The sequence below is a fragment of the Cebus imitator genome, unplaced genomic scaffold (genome assembly GCF_001604975.1).
Source record: "Cebus imitator isolate Cc_AM_T3 unplaced genomic scaffold, Cebus_imitator-1.0 Scaffold5, whole genome shotgun sequence".
In the NCBI taxonomy this organism is placed as follows: Eukaryota; Metazoa; Chordata; class Mammalia; order Primates; family Cebidae; genus Cebus; species Cebus imitator.
This window is the reverse complement of record NW_016107320.1, coordinates 12,238,597-12,248,932: the sequence shown is the minus strand read 5'-3', so window position 1 is coordinate 12,248,932 and position 10,336 is coordinate 12,238,597. Positions and strand designations below refer to the sequence as shown.

General features: G+C 48.2%; 1 pseudogene; it reads right to left on the bottom strand.

The window, feature by feature from the left end:
- Window positions 1–3,807: 3,807 nt before the first annotated feature.
- LOC108309768 lies at window positions 3,808–4,310 on the bottom strand (annotated as a pseudogene).
- Window positions 4,311–10,336: the final 6,026 nt, after the last annotated feature.

The following is a 10,336-nucleotide window of genomic DNA, read 5'->3' as shown; positions in this document are numbered from 1 at the left end:
GGGTTCCGTTTTAAGGATGAGAACATAGAGGCTAGAGAGGTTGAGCAGTTTTTCAAGTCATCCAGCTAGTAAGCTAAGGAACCAGGAATTATATCATGACGTCAGAAGCCTGTGCTTTTCCCCGTGATGTCATGACGCCTACCAAGAAGGGCCCTGGGCCTGGACCATGCTGAGGACAGGATCGAGGTGGCCAAACTGCAGGCTGAGTCCAGGAATGATGCTCTTGGGGAAAATTCTTTGGCATGCTGGGATGGCAAAACTTAGGGTAACAAGAATAATTCTTTGGTAGCACAAGTGTCTATGATTTTGTTTCTTTTCCTGACTTGCCTGGGAGCCAGTTGTGTGGTCTTGCCTAAGTCATTTGCCTTCCCTGGGCTTCAGTCTTCCGGTCTGTGAAATGGGGAAGATGGACTAGAATCAGTGTTTTCTACTCATTCTTGTTTAAAAAAAAAAATCACGTCCCATCAGCTAAGGAGATTCTGTTGAGTGTTTCTTGCTGCAATTTATGTTCCAAAAGCAAGTAATTTTCTTATTGTCAAAGTAAATCATAAATGTCCTCCCTCCCTCCCCCCTCCCTCCCCCCTCCCTCCCTCACTCCCTTCCTTCCTTCCCTCCTCCCCACTACCTCCCTCTTTTTTTCTTCCTCTTCTTTTCCTCTCCTTTTCTTTTCTTCTTTTCTCTTTTTTTGAGATGGAGTCTCCCACTGGCTCCCAGGCTGGAGTGCAGTGGCATGATCTTGGCTCATTGCAACTTCCACCTCCTGTGTTCAAGAGATTCTCCTGTGTCAGCCTCCCAAGTAGCTGAGATTACAGGCATGCACCACCATGACCTGCTAATCTTTGTACTTTTAGTAGAGAAAGGATTTTGCCACATTGGCCACGCTGGTCTCAAACTCCTGACTTCAGGTGATCTGCCTACCTCAATCTCTCAATGTACTGGGATTATAGGCATGAGCCCTCGTGCCCGGCCAAAATGTGCTTTTTCAAACTACACATTCCTCTCTCCGTCCACCTCCCTTTCTGGGTGATGTGGTGGTCTTTCCTCCTACCTGACATCTTGCCCCCTCTTGAGAGCCCTTTACTTGATAGTTGAGAATTTTCTCTGCATTTAAGATTATTGGAGCCTAAGAATATATCTATATATTCTGGAAGAGAGGTGACAAGACAGCCTTTCTGAGTTGCCCATCTCTCTTCCTGGAACCTCCCCCTGCCCCCACTATTTTTCTTTGCCTGGAGCATTTATCTCTCTGTGTTCCCTCTAGGCTGCCCCTTGACTCTCATGTCTGCGAAGCAGCAGGCAGGCCGCCCTCCTGTTTGAGCGGGCCATCTCTCAGCAAGATTGCAAGAGCAGTTATCTTTTATTTCTGGCATGTGCTGCAACACAAGAGTGATCCCAGCTTCAGAGATTATCACCTCTCATCTTTTATTCTCCCTTTTCTTCTCTCCTTTTTCTTCCTGCAAGATAATAAAATTACCAGACCAGGCCTGCCTTCCTCGAGGCCTTGTCAGAGTTCAGAGATACTTACTTCCCCGGTAAACAGCTGTAATCTCCCTAACCAGGCTTTCTCACAGTTCAGTGAGTTAAATTATCCTGGTCTAATCCCCCATGTGCTGTGGTTTTTTGAGTATAAAACTTTTGACGTCTTTTGATATAAAATGTCAACTCTGGGCCACTGGATCTGATTAGGCATCAGGCGAAGAGTGACTAGCCTGGAAAAGAGGGGCCTCTCTGCAAAACAGCTTTGGGTGGAAAAAAAAAATACATGGAAAAGCTTTGCTCCAGAGAGGAAAGGAGGAGGGATATGTGGGTGTTTGGTGGGGCCGGGGATGTGCTCAGTCATGCAGATCCTCCGTGCCCAGTCAGGAACTTGAGGTCCTGAATCGAGCTGGCCCACTGCCCACGCCCTTCTGTGTTTGCCCTGACCTGTGCCGGACATAGTGACCCACACAGGAGGAGCAGGTGGCAAGGTACCTGAGCTCAGGTGACACGCCAATTTCACTGGGAGACATAAGTTGTACCTGAACCTCTAGGAAACAATACATGGGCAGATTAGGATCAAAGGCTAAGTCACACTTGGTTCAAATTTTCAAAATTCTAGGATGTGGGGAAGACTCACAGAGGCTTAGAGGATGGGAGATATTATTTGACAGGCAGGTGTCTGAATGCAGATGGAGGCTAGGCCTATCCTTGAAGACTGCAGAGGTCATGCGTGTGTATGTGTGTGTGTATGCATGTGTGCGTGTGTGTGTGCATCTGTGTGTGCATGTGTGTGCACATCTGTGTGTGTGCATGTATGTGTGTGCATGTGTGTGTGCGTGTGTGTGTTTGTGTGTGTGTGAGTGTGTAATGGTGGTGTCAGTAGGGGCGGCAGAGTAGCATTCCAACTACCAGAATTAGCAGAAATAAGCTCAGGAGTAAGAATGAGCCTGGTGTGGGTGGCATCCAGGGGGGACACGTGGGCTTTTTTTTGAAGCTCAGGGGCATTGAGTGCCCTGAAAGGGCCCCGGTGCAGAAGCAGTCCTTGTTTCTATGTATATACGCTGCACCTTGGCTTTTCTTTCTTGTCGACCTTCCAGTCACTCCTAAATTCAGTTCCCGCTCTCTGCCTCTCCCAGCCTGCCAGGCTGCCCGTGCCTCCGCCAAGCAGTGACATTTTCCCAAGTACAGCCTGTGCCGTTTAAAGCCTGAATGCGCTTTGGGGGTTGACTCCCCCTGCTACCCTCCCTTTGAGCATGTGTGTGTGTGTGTGTGTGTGTGTGTGAGAGAGAGAGAGAGAGAGAGAGAGAGAGAACTGATTTTTGGCCTTGAATCCCCATTAAAAAGCAAAAGAAAGTCAGTTGCCAGGGCCGAGGATTAATGAGCAATTCATGGAGCCTGATAAACTGCCCACCTGTCCCCACTGCTAGCTGCCCTTGGATGCAAGCAGAGCCATGCGCAAGTTATTCTATCTTCTGAGAGCAGCCCCAACAGCCTGGTGGGGGTGCTGCAGGGGAAAGGAAGGTTTCATTCACTCAAGGTCCTGCTTGGGGAAGGACAAGGCCCCGGGTCACCTGTCCAAGGGCTTCTCTCTTCTGCTGGTCGCATCTGCCTGTAAAGCTGCAGGAAGCGTGTCCTGAATCCCTTCTCTATTCTCAGGTTTTCGTCTCCTCTCTTCCAGCAGCCAGTCCTGCCAGGGTCTGGCCACGCGGGGACAGTGAATGGCCGCCCCGTCCCAGTTGAGCCGTAGGAAGCGTTTCCATGTCATGTGGAGCTGGGTACCTTCTCCCTGCCCTTGGCTCTTGTTTGTGAACACGTTCCTTGCAGCTTTTCATGGCCTGCTTGGGCTTCTCACTCCCAGAGGCCTCCCCTTGTGCTTCCCCCTAGTTTTTTGTTTTCATCTCCATGATTGTCTCCTGCAGAACCCCCTTGTTGCATCTTGTTGAAATGTGTGCATCTTTTTTTTTTTTTTTTTTTTTTGAGATGGAGTCTTGCTCTGACACCCAGGCTGGAGTGAAGTGGTGTGATCTCCCCTCACCACCTTCTGGGTTCATGCGATTTTCCTGCCTCAGCCTCCATAGTAGCTGGGTTTACAGGCATGCACCACCATGCATGGCTAATTTTTTGTATTTTGAGTAGAGACGGAGTTTCACCATGCTGGCCAGGCTGGTCTTGAACTCCTGAACTTGTGATCTGCCCCTCTCAGTCTCCCAAGTGCTGGGATCACAAGCATGAGCCACTGCACCCGGCTTGCATCTTAAAACAATAAAAAAGGATCAAAAGTAGGGTGTTTTCTTTTTTTTTTTTTTTTCTTTCTATTTTTTTTTTAAATTAAGGAAGATGCCAGTTTTATTTAAACACAAAATGTGCACATAAGCTGTCTACTCATTTTCTTCACTGTGCAGCCTGGCATTGGGGTTGGTGACTCTGATGGCCAGCTGGGCAGCTCTTTCCACAATGGCTTTGTGGTTCTTGGAGGAAACATTGTGAGCGATCTCAGCACAGTAAGATTTGTTGCACATCAGCAGCACTTCCAGCTCCTTGACGTTGTGGACCAGGAACTTCCGGAAGCCACTGGGCAGCATGTGCTTTGTTTTCTTGTTGCCCCCATAACCAATGTTAGGCATCAAGATCTGGCCCTTGAACCTTCTACGAACCCTGTTGTCAATACCTCTGGGTTTCCGCCAGTTACGCTTGGGACATATCGGTCTGACTGGTGCCGGATGAACTTCTTGGTTCTCTTTTTGACGATCTTGGGTTTCACAAGGGGTCTAAGGGCGGCCATGATGCCGAGGAGCAGATCGCTGCTACCTCTGTAGGCAGCGCCGAGGAAGAGAGAAGGGACCGGGTGTTTTCTTTAGATACCTGTCACTGAAACACCAGCCCCCTCTCCCCTGCAAAATTTATCTTTACTTCTTTTCTGCATTGATAATAGGTTTTTGGGTGGGGGAGGGGATTAAGCATATGTCTTTCTTGCTGTAAGTGCCTAACAGATATGATGCATTCACGGTGGGTTGTCATCTTCAATGCACAGTTGGCGGGAGCTGGATTTGAAGGGTTTCAGAAGTAGCAGAGAGACGGCCTGGGCTGTCTTGCTGGGGAGGTGCTCTGAGCTGTCCAGGGGTGCCCAAGACACTGACTTCACTGGTGACTAAAAGGGAGGCAGGGAGGGAGAGCTTAGTGGGGCCCACAGAGGAGACAGGGCACAGATGGTAAGGGTGACCCGATCTCCAATCATGAACGCTACTGGTTTCTTTTTCTCTCTACATATCTTCCTCCCAGGGTCTAGTGAGGTGAGGGGGGCAGTGATGGGGAGGGCATGGATGCTGCCAGGACTAGCCTAGCTCTCTGCATGGGCTGCATCCTATAAACCCAGATTGGGATGGGCGGGGGCACTCTCCAGAGGGAGGCTGAGTATGCCTGGCTCTCTGCTGTGCGTGTCTGAGCGGCTTCTACATCTCCCTGCCCTGCTCTGGACATCACTGTCTAAAGCACACCATGATGAGACTCCCTCACCTCATATATTTGTTCTCCATGCAGTGACATAAATGTAATAATTTTAAGATTATAAGTCCTGAATACTGAAATGCCGTAGACAGCTGTTGAAATGATAAAAAAATCAGAAGAATATTTCTACAGCACCTACCACAGCCAAAGTTTTGAACATAACATTGTCCATCACAAGACTATTAATAAAACAGCAGTAATCATATTGATTGATACCATTCACAGAATGTCTTTGATGTGCCAGGCATTTTCTCATCTACTTTTGACAATAACCCTTTTATCTCTAGCTGACAGTTGAGGAAACAGACTTGAAGAGGTTGAGTAACTTGCCAAAGGCTATGTAACTACTGCAGGGGTAGTAACTACTGACTGGGATTCAGACTCAGCTCCAGTGCCAAGCCCCAAAGCCAGGAAGTTCGTGAACACAGGAACTGATCAAACCAGCAAAGCACGGTGCGTGGACAGTGAATCTCAGAGGAGGCGTTCAAGGGAGCAGGTCCGTGGACGCTAGCGTGGCGACAGAGGTTTCTGGAAAGAGTTGAGGCATGATCTGGATTTAGGCAGGTATGGGGTGGGTAGAGCCATTTCAGGATGGATTAAGGCATCTGAGGTGCGGAGGTGAGGGAGAGAGGAATGGAGGCTTGGCTCCAGGAGATGGTGGGAGTCAGGGCAGCAAAAGTTAAATGCTGGAGTCCCACTCGTTCTCTTGGTGATTTTGGGGGCAAGTTAATGAACACATCAAAGCCCCAGTTCCTCAACAGTAAGGCAAGGGTAATCACAGTACCTGCTTTGCCTTTCTGTGGTGAGGATTGCAAGGTAACTCATGCCAGGCACTCAGTTCTGCCTGGCACATATGCCACTGCTATCAATGTCCTTTGGAGCTTGAAAACATTCTGCCCTGTCTTCACAGGCTCCTGGGTTTTTGTGTCATCTTAACTCTTCTGCCTTCTTCGGGGTCTTCAGCCACTGAGTCACCCAGTTCAGCTGATTCATTCCCTGTTTTCTTTCCTTGCTGTCACCACCTTGTTTGAGATCCCTGACGTGATGTGCCTAAGTGATCGCCACAGACTCCCAGCTGGTTCCCCGCCTTCGGTCTGTCTTCGCCTCAGTCCACGCTGTGCATTCACACTCCATTATTTCTCCTACAGTGCGGCTTTCTCCATCATGCTTCGCTGCTTAAAACCCTCCACTGACTCACGCTGGCTCTTTGCGATTAAATGCAGACTTCTTCCTGGAATCACCTACAATCCCCTTTCTCATGGATTGCCTTCCTTCCTCCGCATGGTTGCTCTTATCACCCCGCAAACATGCGATGCTCTTTCTGCCGCAGAGGCTTCATCCTGTCTCCTCTTCCAGGGATATGCCTTCTTCTTCCTCTCCTCGTAGCCAAGGGCTCATCTTCCAGCCTGGCTTCTCTGAAACCAACCTCCTCCGCGAAGTTGTTCCTGATCAGTTCAGCTCATGAGACCTCTCTCCCCACTGGACATCTCTGATGCTTTCTCTGTGCTTCACCCATTTGGCCAAGGGCTGCCCTACTAAAAACATACAGTTGTGGAAAATGACACATTTCCCCAGATGGGGTGCAAAGTCTTCAAGGAAAGATCACTTCATCTGCCTTTTTTGTCTCCTGTGGTTTCCAGCATAGGACAAGGCTGAACATATAGTTGTTACTCAATACATTTATTAAAATATTTTCATTTCTACAGGTTTTGGGGAACAGGTGATATTTGGCTGTATGAGTAAGTTCTTTAGCGGTGATTTGTGAGATTGTGGTGCAGTATACGCTGTACCCTATTTGTAGTCTTTTATCCCTTATCTGCTTCTCACGCTTTCCCCCGAGTTCCCAAAGTCTATCATGTCATTCTTATGCCTTTGCATCCTCGTAGCTTAGCTCTCACTTATGAGTGAGAACATACCATGTTTAGTTTTCCATTCCTGAATTACTTCACTTAGAATAATAGTCTCCAGTCTCATCCAGGTCACTGCAAATGCCATGAATTCATTCCTTTTTATGGTTAGTTACTCAACACATTTGCATTCTTTTTTAATGAAGGGGGTTTTGAGAATGATGCTAATGAAGAAATGGAAGATGGAGAAAAGAGCCCATTTTCCCACTAAAGAAGGGATGACAAAAAAGAACCAGTCTCCTTGATTTCCACGGACGCAACGCAAGCCTATGGCTTAGGTTGGTCCGTCGCTCACGGCCCCGGAAATCAGCAGGCTTTCTCTCTTTGCGCTTCTGTCTGGGCCATCCTCACTGCCTTGAGCTTTGCTTTCTACCCTTAGAAACTTCTCTCTCCTCACATGCCTCCCTTGGACTTTCTTGGTAGCATTCACAGTCTTTGCAGAAAGTAAAACAAGATGAGATGGGTGTTTAGATGTAAGTCCCATATTTGATACTCCACCCTCGGTCCTGCTGGTAGTTCACAGTTGTCTGGGAGTGTTTGTCTAATGCCTCAGTAGATGACTCTGGAGTCGATGAATGAAGAATGGCAGACAGTGAACTATAATGCAAAACCACTCACGATAACCTATGACTGTTTATTTTATCCTTAATGGCAGTAACAGCAGTAATAGGGAGAATGATGCGATGGGTAGGGCAGTGAAGGATGGATGATGGGTGGGGACGCAGAGAAGCCAGATCTCATCCCTGAGACTCAGCGTTTCAAGCCAGGCTTCCATTTTTTGGGGATTTATGCTTCATGCCCAGCTGGCAAGGCTCCCCTGTCTGATTCAAAAGGGGAAGAAGAATCCCTCACCCGGGGATCTTGGGGACGTCAAACTGCTCCTTACGCAACAGCCTCCTAATGAGTTAAGTGTAAATGAATCAGAAGCAGATGGATTGGATTGTTCTGGAAATACACCCGAGGTTTAAAAATCGAGGGAAAAAAGCATTTGGCAAAAGGCATTTTGGGGTTTGCCAAGACCCAGAACATTTGAAAAACAGTTCAAGATTTTTTTCTTTTCTCTTTGGTTGCAAAACCCAAAATACTGCCTGGAGGCAGTAGAAAGAGATGGGCCCCCATTCTCCTTTCAAACTGAAGCTCCTCCTGCCGGGCGGGTAATGGACCCCAGAGAGGAGGCAATGGACTATAGCATTGCACCAGGGAGTGACTGTGTCCAGGAGCAAAGCGTCCTGCCTCTGTTTGCTGCGGAAGGCAGTGCAATGAGCCTGCAGCTCCCAGGCTGGGCCTCAGTCCTCTGGGCCTGCTCTGGGCCCCTACCTAGGCCTTGCAGCGAGCTCCTGCCTTCCCTAACACTTGAGTCACCTCATCCAATCAGGAGAAGCTCATTATGTAAGGGAAACGGTCTCCAATTTGCTGGCCAAGAAACTTTGGAGGTTAGCAAACACTAATCCAATAAAATATGAAGTGAAATGTTGATTTTACTGAAAAACCTTTAAACAATTTTTTTTTATTAGTCACATTTGGCATAACTGAGCCTTTCCCTGGAGGGACCATCTTGTTGAGGGGAAGAAAAAAAAAGCAACTGTCTCGGAGGAAAACTCGACCCAGCAGTTTCTAAATCTGCTGGCTGGCTGTGGGATTGTGCAGAAGGCACCAAACCTCACTCTGCTTTGGTTTCTTTTTCTTTAAGTTCATTTTTTCTTTCTTTCTTTTTTTTTTTTCAGAGACAGTGCCTTACTCTGTCACCCAGGATAGAGTGCAGTGGTGTAATCCTAGCTCACAACAGCCTCCAACTCCTGGGATTAAGCCATCCTCCTGCCTCAGCCTCTTGGGTAGCTGTGATTTCAGGCACGTGCCACCATGCCTGGTTAATCTTTAAATTTTTGTGTAAAGATGGGGTTTTACCATGTTGCCCAGGCTGGCATCAAACTCCTGGCCTCGAGAAATCTCATATCTGAGCCTCCCAAAGTGCAGGAAATACAGGCATGGGCCTGCTTTGGCTTCTTAATAACCATCTCTAAGGATTTTCTCTGACTTGATCCAAATACAGGAATCAAATAAGTTAGGGGCTCTCCTGATAATTCATGATAGATAATGCATGCATTCCTGCGTTGCAGGAGCACGGGGTGTCCTTGCTGTGTCTAATACATGGTCCACCTTATAAATGTCAGTAGAGCTACTCCCTCCCCTGGGACCGATCTGTACAGGCCAACAGACCTGTGTGCCTCTCCAAATCCTGTGGGTTCTAAGCTTGGCGAGCCTGGCCATTCCCATGGCTCGGTGACCTCGGGTCCCACCATAGGATTTCTTTCTTTCTTTTTTTTTTTTTAAATGGAGTTTCACTCTTTTGCCCAGGCTGGGGTGCAATAGCATGATCTTGGTTCACTGCAACCTCTGCCTCCTGGCTTCAAGAGATTCTCCTGCCTCAGCCTCCTAAGTAGCTGGGATTACAGGCATGTGCCACCATGCCCAGCTAATTTTGTATTTTTAGTAGAGACGGGGTTTCTCCATGTTGGTTAGGCTGGTCTGGAACTCCCAAACTCAGGTGATCCACCTGCCTTGGCCTCCCAAAGTACTGGGATTACACATGTGAGCCACCGTGCCTGGCCCCACCACAGTTTCTATCCGGCTGTTCTAGGGTCTCCCACTCCCAAGATGTGCTGCCCTTATTTGTGGGTTTGTTTCAGACTGGTTTGGAAAAAGCAATATTGGTGTTTTCCTTTGAGTTGCCTCCTGGCACTCCCTCTTTCCCAGCCTGCTGTCTGCCAGCATGGGGCAGGTCCTGGAGCTCACCATGGGGTGGTGAGAGGCTGGGAGCTGCAGCTGAAGCGATGGGTGCCAAAGGCAGAACGTGAGCAAAGCGTAACTGAATTCCGTCCCTTTTCGGAGGCCCAGCTTGCTTCTTTATCTACGTGTTCATTTGCCCCTTCATCTACTCTATTGGGTGCTGAACCATAACCGGATCCCCCAGTGAAGACAGGCCCGTTTGGCCCAGCCCACAGCAACCATACCAGCACTAGCAATCGTGGAACTGTTTACAGTTTATAAAGGGCTTTTGCATCCGTGATCTCCCAGCTCCTTTTCATCTCAAAAATTCGCAGGAAATTCCGGGGGCTTCTGATCATCTGGCCAACCATCTCGGTTTCTAGAGAGAACATTCTTGCTGAGATTCCACAGTTGGCGGTAGCCGGGCTGGGTCTCATGCCCTCTTCACTCGCCATGCTTTTTTCCTGTACTTGCCCTCACTTTGTTCCTGGTCAGGATCTATTTTGTTCTGTGTTATCTTGTTTGCATCACCATTTCAACACCCCATATGGACTGCACGCTCTTTTATGACGAGGATCATGTTTTGTACTTCTCTGTAATTCACAAAGTGCTGAGCAGGGTGTTTAGACATGAAAGCTGCTTAATAAATAGCTAATTGACAGGGAGAAGCACTGAATTGG